The 12,144-nt window shown below is 39.0% G+C and overlaps 1 protein-coding gene across 4 annotated transcripts in view; it reads right to left on the bottom strand.

Annotated features, from left to right (window-relative positions):
* LOC132875713 (RIMS-binding protein 2-like) overlaps positions 1-12,144 on the bottom strand; it is a 282,162-nt gene that overhangs the window by 56,795 nt on the left and 213,223 nt on the right. The gene's annotated exons all lie outside the window — the stretch shown is intronic.

The raw sequence follows: 12,144 nt of genomic DNA, 5'->3' as shown, positions 1-12,144 counted from the left end.
CAGTTCATCCAGTACAGTATATGAGTCTCTCAGTTTCATCGAAATGTTTCTTGAGGAACGCTTTGTCTCACTGGACCCATCTTGAATGTGTTGAACTGAATGAGACCCTCTACTGCCGTATCACTGATTAGTGCATTATTTTAATTTGTGTTGAACTACTTAGCGATAAAAGCAGTGACATTTCAACTAAATACAGTTTCTCATCAGAACAAACCAAACCAAAAAGCAAAAACAACTGGACAGTAAATGCTCACAAGCGACAACAGGAGCAGTCGTTACATGCCCACACAGGACAAAACCACAAGCGAAACAAGTGACTCGTCGCTTGCTAATGTGAGTTATGAAAACTGACTTTATACTGTACAGTCAAAAACCAACACCATCCCGAACACCAGGTTAAGCAATGACTTGAATGCTCACTGTATTAGTGATAGTATGAGTGACTGTGACGTTATTATTACGGCACGTCACACCACCGTTGTTCAGCATGGAATTAATATTAGATTGGATTAAAATTAGGGTTGTTTTATTGATTTATTTTTTTCGTCTGGCTGTTTGATAAATTATATTGCTGTTAAAAGGTTTGAAATTTCTGTTCAACAAAAATGACAACCTGACACTACAATCTAAAATCAATTGTGAAATCGGAACAGCAGTTTGGCTGTAAAAAAGTCATTCTTCATGCTGATCATTAAAAAAATGAATTAATTAATTAATTGGCGGTAAAACTTGCAGAAGATAATCCAAACAATGTCATTTCTGACAAAATAGTAAGGGGAATTTTTATCCATCCATCAATCAATCTATTTATCATTATTCTATCCACATTCACTGGATATGAGCAATCGCACGCTCTGATTGGCTACTCTACTACGAGGATATCGGCTCATATACCACGAGTAGAGAAAAACAAAATGGCAGAGCGTGTTGCTGAACCAACTGAGGATGAAATAAAAACTCGACTCGAAAACAAAACGTCAAAAATGGCTATCAAGTTTTTAAAAGAAACAGAAATAACTGAAAGAATATACTTCTTAAATCCCCCCACCATCTACTGTTGCACACTCCAGCCCAGTTGGTGGCGGTAATGCACCTTTAAGTTGGTTTGCCAACCGCTGAAAAACCCTAAAGAAGAAGAAGAAGACCCCAAATAATACAAAAAAAGCGCATCAAAATATGGAATAAAAGTATTTGATGGTAAGAACTAGTGCTTAATTTGTGAAGTGGGAGGTCCCGGAACACAGGAGGTGGGTGGGTCCGGCGACTCAAAAAAAAAAGGCGGGGGGCGGTTTACTATAACTTTACGCACACACCTTTTGCATGACATGTATTGCAACAGCACCAGTTATCAAATCCTGGACAACAATGGACAACGCTCAGAATGTTCTCCAAACAGGCACTCAAGTTCACTCTCACTCTGAGAGAGCCATGAAAGCCACATATTTTCAAATACATTTTCGTGAGAGCCATATATAAAAAGTGACGCTGAATACAACTAAAATGCATTTTTACGTACGTCGTCCATTTTAGGTCGTTTAGGATCCGGCTGTCCTGGGACTTTGAAAAATTTTAGTAAGCTTTCTTGTTTTTTTGCCATTTTTTTCCACAGCGCAAGCTAACGGCTACAAAAAACCCGGTGTTCTACTGAGCGGAAGTATACACCCCATGTCCCCCCCTCCCTCTTCCCTTTTCGCATAGATTTTGTGGATGTCATAGGAGAGAAATCAACAACAGATATCAAAATCAAAACCGAACACTAAACAAATTATTTACTTATTTATTTATTTAATTTATTGTTTAATTTTTTTTCCCTTCGTGATGGTCACAGAGGTGATCTGATCCATTTAAATAGCTGCCGGAACACTGAATGAAATGAAAATAGCTGCCGGATCCGACGACGGAGGTTCCGGATCTTGTTCCGTCATGTTCCGGCTCAAATTAAGCCCTGGTAAGAACGTATCTTTTTTGTTTTGCAAGAATTATTATTATTACAGCATTTTTCACAAATTGTTCCTGTCATTTCGCCGGTTTGTTTACATTCTAAGCGGAAATGATTTTGTCAGACGTTTTGTATAAAGTTTTTATTTATCAAATTTGCAAAAAATAAAAATAAAAAGGCTCCGTTTCTCAAAATGCAGTGAATGTGGATAGAATAAAACAGTTATTCCACTCAATCTCGTCGTACATGGCTTATAGACAACTCAGCGCTACGCACCTCGTTGGTTATCAGCTCATGTACGACTTGATTTTGTGGAATAACTGTTAATTAGCACCACTCCGGCAAAAAAAAAAAAAAAAAAAAAAATCCACTCAATTCTAACTTTTAATATTTTACTAGTGATCCCAGTTTGTTTTTATCCCAAAGTGTCTACAGTGCAGTCATTACATTATATATGTATTCGTTTCTGACTGGTTTTGCCAAGTCTCTTCTGCTGAATCTGTTAAAGCTGGATGCAGAGCTTTATTTTTAACATCAGCAGTGTGATCCATATTACATCCAGTGCATCATCATGTACTTTCAGCCACATGCTTAAAAGTACATGAGAGGAAAAAGAAAAAAAAAAAACAACAACAACCACCCGGCAACAACAAAGACCTGAAGCATGAATAGCAAAAGAATCAGTAAAGCATCAGTGGAAAGTCCAGACGTATTCCCACATGCAGATGGATGCTTTAAGGGAAGGACAAAATGCCCAACCCTAAAACAAATTCAAAGCCATCTAACAGAAAACAAATCATTTGTGAGCTGGAAGCTGAAAGCGAATGCATCAATGGATGCAGTGTTACATGAGGAAAGACGAAAAAGACGAAACGTAACCTTAATCACAGCAGAACCATAAATAAAAATAATATTATAATAATAATAATCCATACTATTAGTAATGCAGAATCAAACTACAAATACAGATAATGCTAACAAGCAGGCAGCCAGTGTTTTAATCGTTTTCGTTCAAACACTATGTTTGGATCAGCCATGCAGGAGTTATAATATGACAGCCTCCTGATGAGAGAAACATGGCCCTGAGTACCCTGCTCAGAGACGTCACAGAGAGCCTCGTTACCCTCCAGACTCCAGAAGGCGATGTCATCCCATGAGGCACTACTGCCTGGAGAGCAGAAGAGTGGACGATGGACAGAAAAGCATAGAGAAAAGAGAGGAGGATAAGGAAAAGAGAATGGCAGAATGGCAGAATCCACTTGCAGGATAAATATGCAGACAAAACACCGACGAGTCGCAGGAGTCAACGAGTATCAGAGCAATAGCATGTGCAAACAGACAGAGAAAAGGACACGGACTTAGAAAAATGTCAAGCAGATTTAGAAAACTGGCAATGAGTAGGCGCTACATAAATAAAAAGAGCTCCTGTCATCATTATTAACCTTGTAATCCTATTTTGTTTGGATTTCTCACTGAAAAGTAAGCTAAGTCAAATACAGCGGTGCTTGAAAGCTTGCGAACCCTTTAGAATTGTCTATATTTCTGCATAAATATGACCAAAAACATCATCAGATTTTCACACAAGTCCTAAAAGTAGATAAAGAGAACCCAGTTAAACAAATGAGACAAAAATATTATACTCGCTCATTTATTTATTAAGGAAAATGTTCCAATATTACATATCTGTGAGTGGCAAAAGTATGTGAACCTCTAGGATTAGCAGTTAATTTGATGGTGAAATTAGAGTCAGGTGTTTTCAATCAATGGGATGACAATCAGGTGTGAGTGGGCACCCTGTTTTATTTAAAGAACAGGGATCTATCAAAGTCTGATCTTCACAACACATGTTTGTGGAAGTGTATCATGGCACGAACAAAGGAGATTTCTGAGGACCTCAGTAAAAGCGTTGTTGATGCTCATCAGGCTGGAAAAGGTTACAAAACCATCTCTAAAGAGTTAGGACTCCACCAATCCACAGTTAGACAGATTGTGTACAAATGGAGAAAATTTAAGACCATTGTGGTCGCCCAACAAAGATCACTCCAAGAGCAAGGTGTATAATAGTCGGCAAGGTCACAAAGGACCCCAGGGTAACTTCTAAGCAACTGAAGGCCTCTCTCACATTGGCTAATGTTAATGTTCATGAGTCCACCATCAGGAGAGCACTGAACAACAATGGTGTGCATGGCAGGGTTGCAAGGAGAAAGCCACTGCTCTCCAAAAAGAACATTGCTGCTCGTCTGCAGTTTGCTAAAGATCACGTGGACAAGCCAGAAGGCTATTGGAAAAATGTTTTGTGGACGGATGAGACCAAAATAGAACTTTTTGGTTTAAATGAGAAGCGTTATGTTTGGAGAAAGGAAAACACTGCATTCCAGCATAAGAACCTTATCCCATCTGTGAAACATGGTGATGGTAGTGTCATGGTTTGGGCCTGTTTTGCTGCATCTGGGACAGGACGGCTTGCCATCATTGATGGAACAATGAATTCTGAATTATACCAGCGAATTCTAAAGGAAAATGTCAGGACATCTGTCCATGAACTGAATCTCAAGAGAAGGTGGGTCATGCAGCAAGACAACGACCCTAAGCACACAAGTCGTTCTACCAAAGAATGGTTAAAGAAGAATAAAGTTAATGTTTTGGAATGGCCAAGTCAAAGTCCTGACCTTAATCCAATCGGAATGTTGTGGAAGGACCTGAAGCGAGCAGTTCATGTGAGGAAACCCACCAACATCCCAGAGTTGAAGCTGTTCTGTACGGAGGAATGGGCTAAAATTCCTCCAAGCCGGTGTGCAGGACTGATCAACAGTTACCGGAAACGTTTAGTTGCAGTTATTGCTGCACAAGGGGGTCACACCAGATACTGAAAGCAAAGCTTCACATACTTTTGCCACTCACAGATATGTAATATTGGATCATTTTCCTCAATAAATAAATGACCAAGTATAATATTTTTGTCTCATTTGTTTAACTGCGTTCTCTTTATCTACTTTTAGGACTTGTGTGAAAATCTGATGATGTTTTAGGTCATATTTATGCAGAAATATAGAAAATTCTAAAGGGTTCGCAAACTTTCAAGCACCACTATAAGTACAATTTGATGTGTCTTAATAATTTCCTGTGAATAGTGTAGTCACATGACCAAATACAGTTACTTCCCACTTAGGGAAAAAAAATGCATCTGTGTCAGATTACTAAGAAGGAAGTAAATAAAGCCAGATACATTAAGGAAGGAGATCGACCACTTAATGAATCCTGAATAGAAATTTAAGGGGAAAGTCCGTCATGCCAATGATGGCGGTTTTACGCACATAAGGCTCTCTCCCCATTCATTTAGACAGGGGCCTGATCTTGTTAGTCCGAAATAACTGCCCAGGAGCGTTACCAAGATGGCTGCCGAGTGGTCAGACTTGCTTATAAGGATTTTAGTAAAACATAAAAAAGTAAAAAGTAAGTAATATGGATATAACTAGCACATTTTGTACATTATAAAATAATACACAATAATCAGGACACTTTATTCTTGAAGATTCTTGGATGTCATAAGCGTCGAAAGAGGACAGTGATATCTTTCTTTCCTCACCACTGCTTGTTGGCAAAACGAAGAAAATTAAACTGAACTAAACCTAACTGTAATTGATCAAATGGGCCGAAGTGACTCTGTAGTTCGGCTTCCCGCCAGACACAACCAAGAATAAATGATACATCATTTTATTTAAATTAATTATTTGATTGATACTACAGCACTGTCGAATTCTCGATTCTGATTGGTCAGAAGATGTTGATTAATTTTCTCCAACAGCAGCTCTGACAATAGCTCCAGCTACAAGTTTATTTTTATGCACTTCTTCTAATACATTACTGCTTCTATAGCAACATCTTACACAGAGACGTGTATGTATGAACGCAGCACATAAGCTAAGACAGATAAAATATATGTTATTTAACAAATAATAAAACTAAAATTGCTGATTTGGTGAAATATTCTGGAAGGAGATGTTTATTTTTTTATTTATGGTATGAGACTCCAGTGTCAGTGCTTTGTAGAAGTCAGTAAGTTGGGATTTTTGGTCTTATTAACTTCAAAAAAGAAAAAGAGAGATGATGACTGGTTTTATTCTATCCACATTCACTGGATATGAGCAATTGTGCGTTCTGATTGGCTACTCTACTCCTAGGCTATCGGCTCATATACCGTGAGTAGAGAAGAACAAAATGGCGGAACGTGTTGCTGAACCAACCGAGCACAAAATAAAAACTCTACTCGAAAACAAAACCCCAAAAAATAAAAATAAAAGGCAACAAAATATAGAATGAATGTATTTGATGGCAAGAACGTAACTTTTAAAAAAAAATTTCAAGGATTATTATTATCGCATTTTTCACAAATTGCTCCTGTCATTTTGTCATGGTCCTACCTGTGGGCTTCTCTCTTCATAGTCCGGGAGCCAAAGGCCCAAATTTGGCTGAACCTGGCTTCGTCGGTTAAAGTTTTTTTTTTTGCTGTTTGTTGTTGCCCAAGGTCTACTCATTAAGATAAGAGAGGGTGCCCGGTGATATCCCTTGGGCAATTCCGGATATTGGCCCTTTATTGTTGGATGTGCTGCAGTCATAGCCTAAATTCTGACATTTTGACATTCTTCACTTTATGTTCACCAAAGTCTATATATCATACTTATTTTTGTGTTTGTTAACATAATAGGATGAGTTTAAGGCCTGGGGGTGGGGTTCCAGCCATGGTTGGGGGTGTGGCCATGCAATTGGGGGCAGGGCTTATACCAAAAAGCCCTTTATTACTCTATTACTTTGGTTGTTAATGCGAGCCTTAAATTATTAGGCATACACTCCATTGTCATCCTTGTGTTTACTTCTGCAGGGGCATATGAGGGACACAATTAGCTAATTCAAGCCAACTTGTGTAGCTATCTTGCTAACTCTGTCAATCACACTGCCCCCAAAAGATCACAGCACGCATAAGCTAAGCAGAGAAACTATTTGACTGTAATCATGAAAGAGCAGTGACATGTACTCACTGCTCACCAGTGAACTACACTGTAAAAAAGAATAGTTGAGAATACTTGAAATTTCAAGGCAACAGTCTGCATTAATAATTTTATGTTTTGCCAACGATGTGCCCATGATAATCCAAACTATGATAACACTGTTATCTTTATTAAGAATTCTTAATTAAGTCAATTTTCAATTCCTCATTCTGCCAACATAGATTTCTCTTTTTGCTGAACAGTGGCATTCACAGTAGTACAAAAAGGCAATTGAGGTTATCACAATTTTTGGGGGGGCTTTTTTCACCTTTATTTGGATAGGACAGTGTAGAGACACAGATCAGGAAATGACCTCAGGTCGGAATCAAACCCAGGCCCCCGGATTTATGGTATGGCGCCTTATCCACCTGAGCCACGACAACATGAACTTCAACTGGAGAGAGAACCACATTGCCCAGCCCTTGCATTTGGGAGAGGAAACCCCGTGTCTTGGTCATTCAGAGCATGCGCTGAATAAACACCTGTGACAATTATGTATTTTCAATTCAGATTATTCACTATTGTATATTTACACATCATTGAGGTGCACCCTATCAGTTTGATGTGGATTTTTCTTGATGTGGATAATTCTAAAAAATAGAATTATGCTTTGTTCAAGTAATTCCATATTCACAATTGAATGGACAAGAAAATATGAATAATTATTAACGAACAGAAAAATCCACATCAAACTGATAGGGTGCACCTCAATGATGTGTAAATATGCAATAGTGAATAATCTGAATTGAAAATACATAATTGCCACAGGTGTTTATTCAGCGCATGCTCTTAATGACCAAGACACGGGGTTTCCTCTCCCAAATGCAAGGGCTGGGCAATGTGGTTCTCTCTCCGGTTGAAGATCATGTTGTCGTGGCTCAGGTGGATAAGGCGCCATACCATAAGTCTGGGGACCCGGGTTCAATTCCGACCTGAGGTCATTTCCCGATCTCTCTCTCCTGCTCATTTCCTGTCTCTACACTGTCCTATCCAAAAAAAGCCCCCCCAAAAATTGTGATAACCTCAATTGCCTTTTTGTACTACTGTGAATGCCACTGTTCAGCAAAAAGAGAAATCTATGTTGGCAGAATGAGGAATTGAAAATTGACTTAATTAAGAATTCTTAATAAAGATAACAGTGTTATCATAGTTTGGATTATCATGGGCACATCGTTGGCAAAACATAAAATTCTTAATGCAGACTGTTGCCTTGAAATTTCAAGTATTCTCGACTATTCTTTTTTTACAGTGTAGACCCATAGTTTCACAACACTGGCTAGCACACCCAACTCTCACCTAGTAAATGCTAGTCACTGATTTTTTTAAGCTAATACATTAAGCTAATAGATTGTTTATTTTAACGATATTGACTGTTGAAATAGTAATGTCCCTGGTTCCCTAGTAAAATTCAGGGCATTGTCCCCGATTATCATCTCAAAAGTCTGTTAACCTTACCCTCACCCCCACTCCAAACCACACTGCTTGTGGACTGAGAGTCATGTGCACTAGCCAGTCCACTGACTAGCATGACTTTTAAAACGTTGGGCAGTAAGGTTTCCTTAAGCTAATACATTAAGCTAATAGATTGCTTATTTTTACGATATTGACTGTTGAAATAGTAATGTTCCTGGTTCCCTAGTAAAATTCAGGGCATTGTCCCCGATTCACCCCCACTCCAAACCACACTGCTCTTCCACTGACTAGCACGACTTTTAAAACGTTGGGGAGTAAGGTTTACTTAACATTCTCCTCTGTACTAGCTGGCATCCAGTACATAAGCATATTTTTACAGACACTAAGCAATGGCAAAGGGTTTAGAGGGTTTTTTTTTTCATCTGAACTCTTAGTTCTTTCCTTAAATAGTTTTTGTGTTTTGTGTGTGTTTGCATACTGTATGTAATTATTTTACATAATTATTGCTCATTAGTGTGTGTGCATGTGTATGTGTGTGCATGTGCATGCATGCATGCACGTACATGCTTTATGTACTGTAGTTCTTGTATCAAAATTGTTAATTTTGCAAATTTATGAAAGGGTCAATTACACGTTTGACTAATTTGAATGACAGTAAAGCGTGAATACTGTACAGCCAATTTGGTTAATTGAAAATCAGTATCTTTTGCTATTCTTGTGTGTGTGCGCGCATGCTGTATATGCCATTTTGCATGCTTGATATATTGCATACTGTAGTTTTACATAGTGGATCACTGGTGTGAGTGTATATGCATGCTGTATATAGTTATACTGCATGCTGTATATAGTTCTTTTACATAGTGGATCACTGGTGTGAATGTATATGCATGCTGTATATATTTCTATTTCATGCTGTATATACAGTAGTTCTTTTACATAGTGGATCACTGGTGTGAGTGTATGCATGCTGTATATAGTTCTATTGCATGCTGTAGTTCTTTTACATAGTGGATCACTGGTGTGAGTGTATACATGCTGTATATAGTTCTTTTACATAGTGGATCACTGGTGTGAATGTATATGCATGCTGTATATATTTCTATTTCATGCTGTATATACAGTAGTTCTTTTACATAGTGGATCACTGGTGTGAGTGTATGCATGCTGTATATAGTTCTATTGCATGCTGTAGTTCTTTTCCATAGTGGATCACTGGTGTGAGTGTATACATGCTGTATATAGTTCGTTTACATAGTGGATCATTGGTGTGAGTGTATGCATGCTGTATATAGTTCTTTTACATAGTTATTGGTCATTAGTGTGTGCATGCTGTATATAGTTCTTTTGCATGCTGTATAGTTCTTACATAGATATTGATCATTATTTTGTATTAACTGTAGAGTTTATGTAATACTTGTATAAAAATCGCTAATTTGGAAAAGTTATGAAAGGGTTAATTAATCCACATTTGATGTATTTGAATGACAAATATAGAGAAAAATGTGAATACCTATCAGATACAGCCAACTTGGTGCATTTAATATCAGTATTTACACTGATATTATTTTTTTTGTATTTTCTTCCATTATTTGGGCATATAGGGCATTAAAGGGTTAATATATTAAATTGCCCAAGGGATATCACCGGGCACCCTCTTAAATCTTGAAGAGCTACCTCAAATCTATAAGATAAAGCAAAAAAAAAAACTTTAACCAAAAATTCCGGGTCCGACCCCATGGCTCCCGGACTATCAGGTAACATCTCCACTCAGCATTACCGGCCACGCCCGCACTCACTTCCTCTTATTATCTTTCAGTGACTGTCATTGGCTGTTGCCGATCACCTGCTTTCCCCCTGTGTGTATTTAAGCTGCAGTCCTCCCAAGCTTCTGTGTCAAATCGTCTGCAACTCTCAGCCTGATAACCTGCTCTGTGTTCCTACTACTCTGACTCCTGAAAATATTCTGTTCCGTCTGACTCTGTCTGCTCTCCAGCCCCGGTAACCTGATCTGCCTTCCGTTCTGTTGACTCTGCCTCTTGCCTGCCTCTCCTGTACCTTCGCCTGATCTCCAGCTCGCTCAGCCCTGCTGCTCGCCTGCCTCTCCATCTGCCTGGTGTGAGCAGCCCTGCCTGGAGCCCTACTCTTCAGCCCTGGTAACCTGACCCGGCATTTCTGTCCCCTATCTTGCTACCTGATTTGTGACTGTGTTCCAGCCTGCTCTCTAACTCCTGCCTGCTGAGGGTCTGCTTGCTGGGAGACTGCCTGAAACCCAAGTACTATCAGCCTACAGCCACACCTCTCTGATAATGCCTGATCCTGTCAGATCTCAGCTGCTAAGCAGGGTCAGGCCCAGTCAGTACTTGGATGGGAGACCTCAGGCGTCACCACCAGCCATCCCTGCCTCTCAGTTCTCCTGCCACTGGACTTCACCCACACACATTCTCCCAACTCCCTTTCCCCCTGTTATTAATAAACTGTGGTTTGAGCGCGTTTGGTCCTTGACACATTTCGCCAGCTTGTTTACATTCTTCACCTTTAAGCATTAAAATTTGTTGAATTTTTTTTTTTTTTAGACTGGTTCAAAAGCTTAAAGAAGTTTGAAAATTACAGAACTGAAATGTCCAAGGAAGAAATAAATGTCTAAAGCTATTCTATACCTCGACACGACAGCACTTTCTACAAAAACAAAAAACACTAAAGTCAAGCCGTGCAGCCATCGACAGGATTTTACAAAGTCCACCTATTGCGGAAATGATTTTGTCGGACGTTTTGTATAAAGTTTTTATTTATCAACTTTGCCAAAAATAAAAATGCTCTGTTTCTCAATACCCAGTGAATGTGGATAGAATAAAACAGTTATTCCACTCAATCTTGTCGTACATGGCTTATAGCTACGCGCCTCATTGGCTATCAGCTCATGTACGACTCGATTTCGTGGAATAATTGTTAAATAGCTGCTATAATACAAGTGATAACAGGACCTAACCTGTGTTGTGTTTGTTCCATAACATTAAATGTGACTATAAAATGATAAAAAGTGCTATTCTTTAATTCATTTAAGGGATAACACACTTCAAGACATGCTGTTATAGAAAAATAATAAACTTCATGGTGGTAAGAGTAAGACCTCCTGTCACTGATTATTTTCCTGTCACAGCACACCTTGTCATGTTTTATTCCCCACATAACTATATGAATAACATTGACGATCTCATCACAATGGCACTTGTTTTAGCCAGCATTAACTTTTTCAGTAGCTTGTGCTACAGTAGCTCTTCTGTGGGATTGGACCATATGGGCGAGCCTTTGTGCCCCATTTGACACCCATGACCCTGTCGCTGGGTCACCGGTTGTCCTTCCTTGGACCACTTTTGGTAGGTACTAACCACTGCATACTGGGAACACCCTACAAGATGCGCCATTTTGTTGATGCTCAGACCCAGTCATCTCGCCGTCGCAATTTGGCCCTTGTCAAAGTCGCTCAGATCCTTACGCTTGCCCATTGTTCCTGCTTGCAACACGTCAACTTCAAGAACTGACTGTTCTCTTGCTGTCTAATATATACCACCCATTGACAGCCACCATTGTAATGAGATAATCAGTGATATTCACTTCACCTGTCAATGGTTTTAATGTTATGGCTGATCTGTTTATACCATATACACAGGATAAAGTGTATATAGAAGTATATAAAAGTATGATATAAAGACGGGATTGCAGCTTTATACATCTTATACATGTTTACAG

Source organism: Neoarius graeffei, chromosome 28 (genome assembly GCF_027579695.1).
Source record: "Neoarius graeffei isolate fNeoGra1 chromosome 28, fNeoGra1.pri, whole genome shotgun sequence".
Lineage (NCBI taxonomy): Eukaryota > Metazoa > Chordata > Actinopteri > Siluriformes > Ariidae > Neoarius > Neoarius graeffei.
This window is presented reverse-complemented; position numbering and strand designations above follow the sequence as displayed.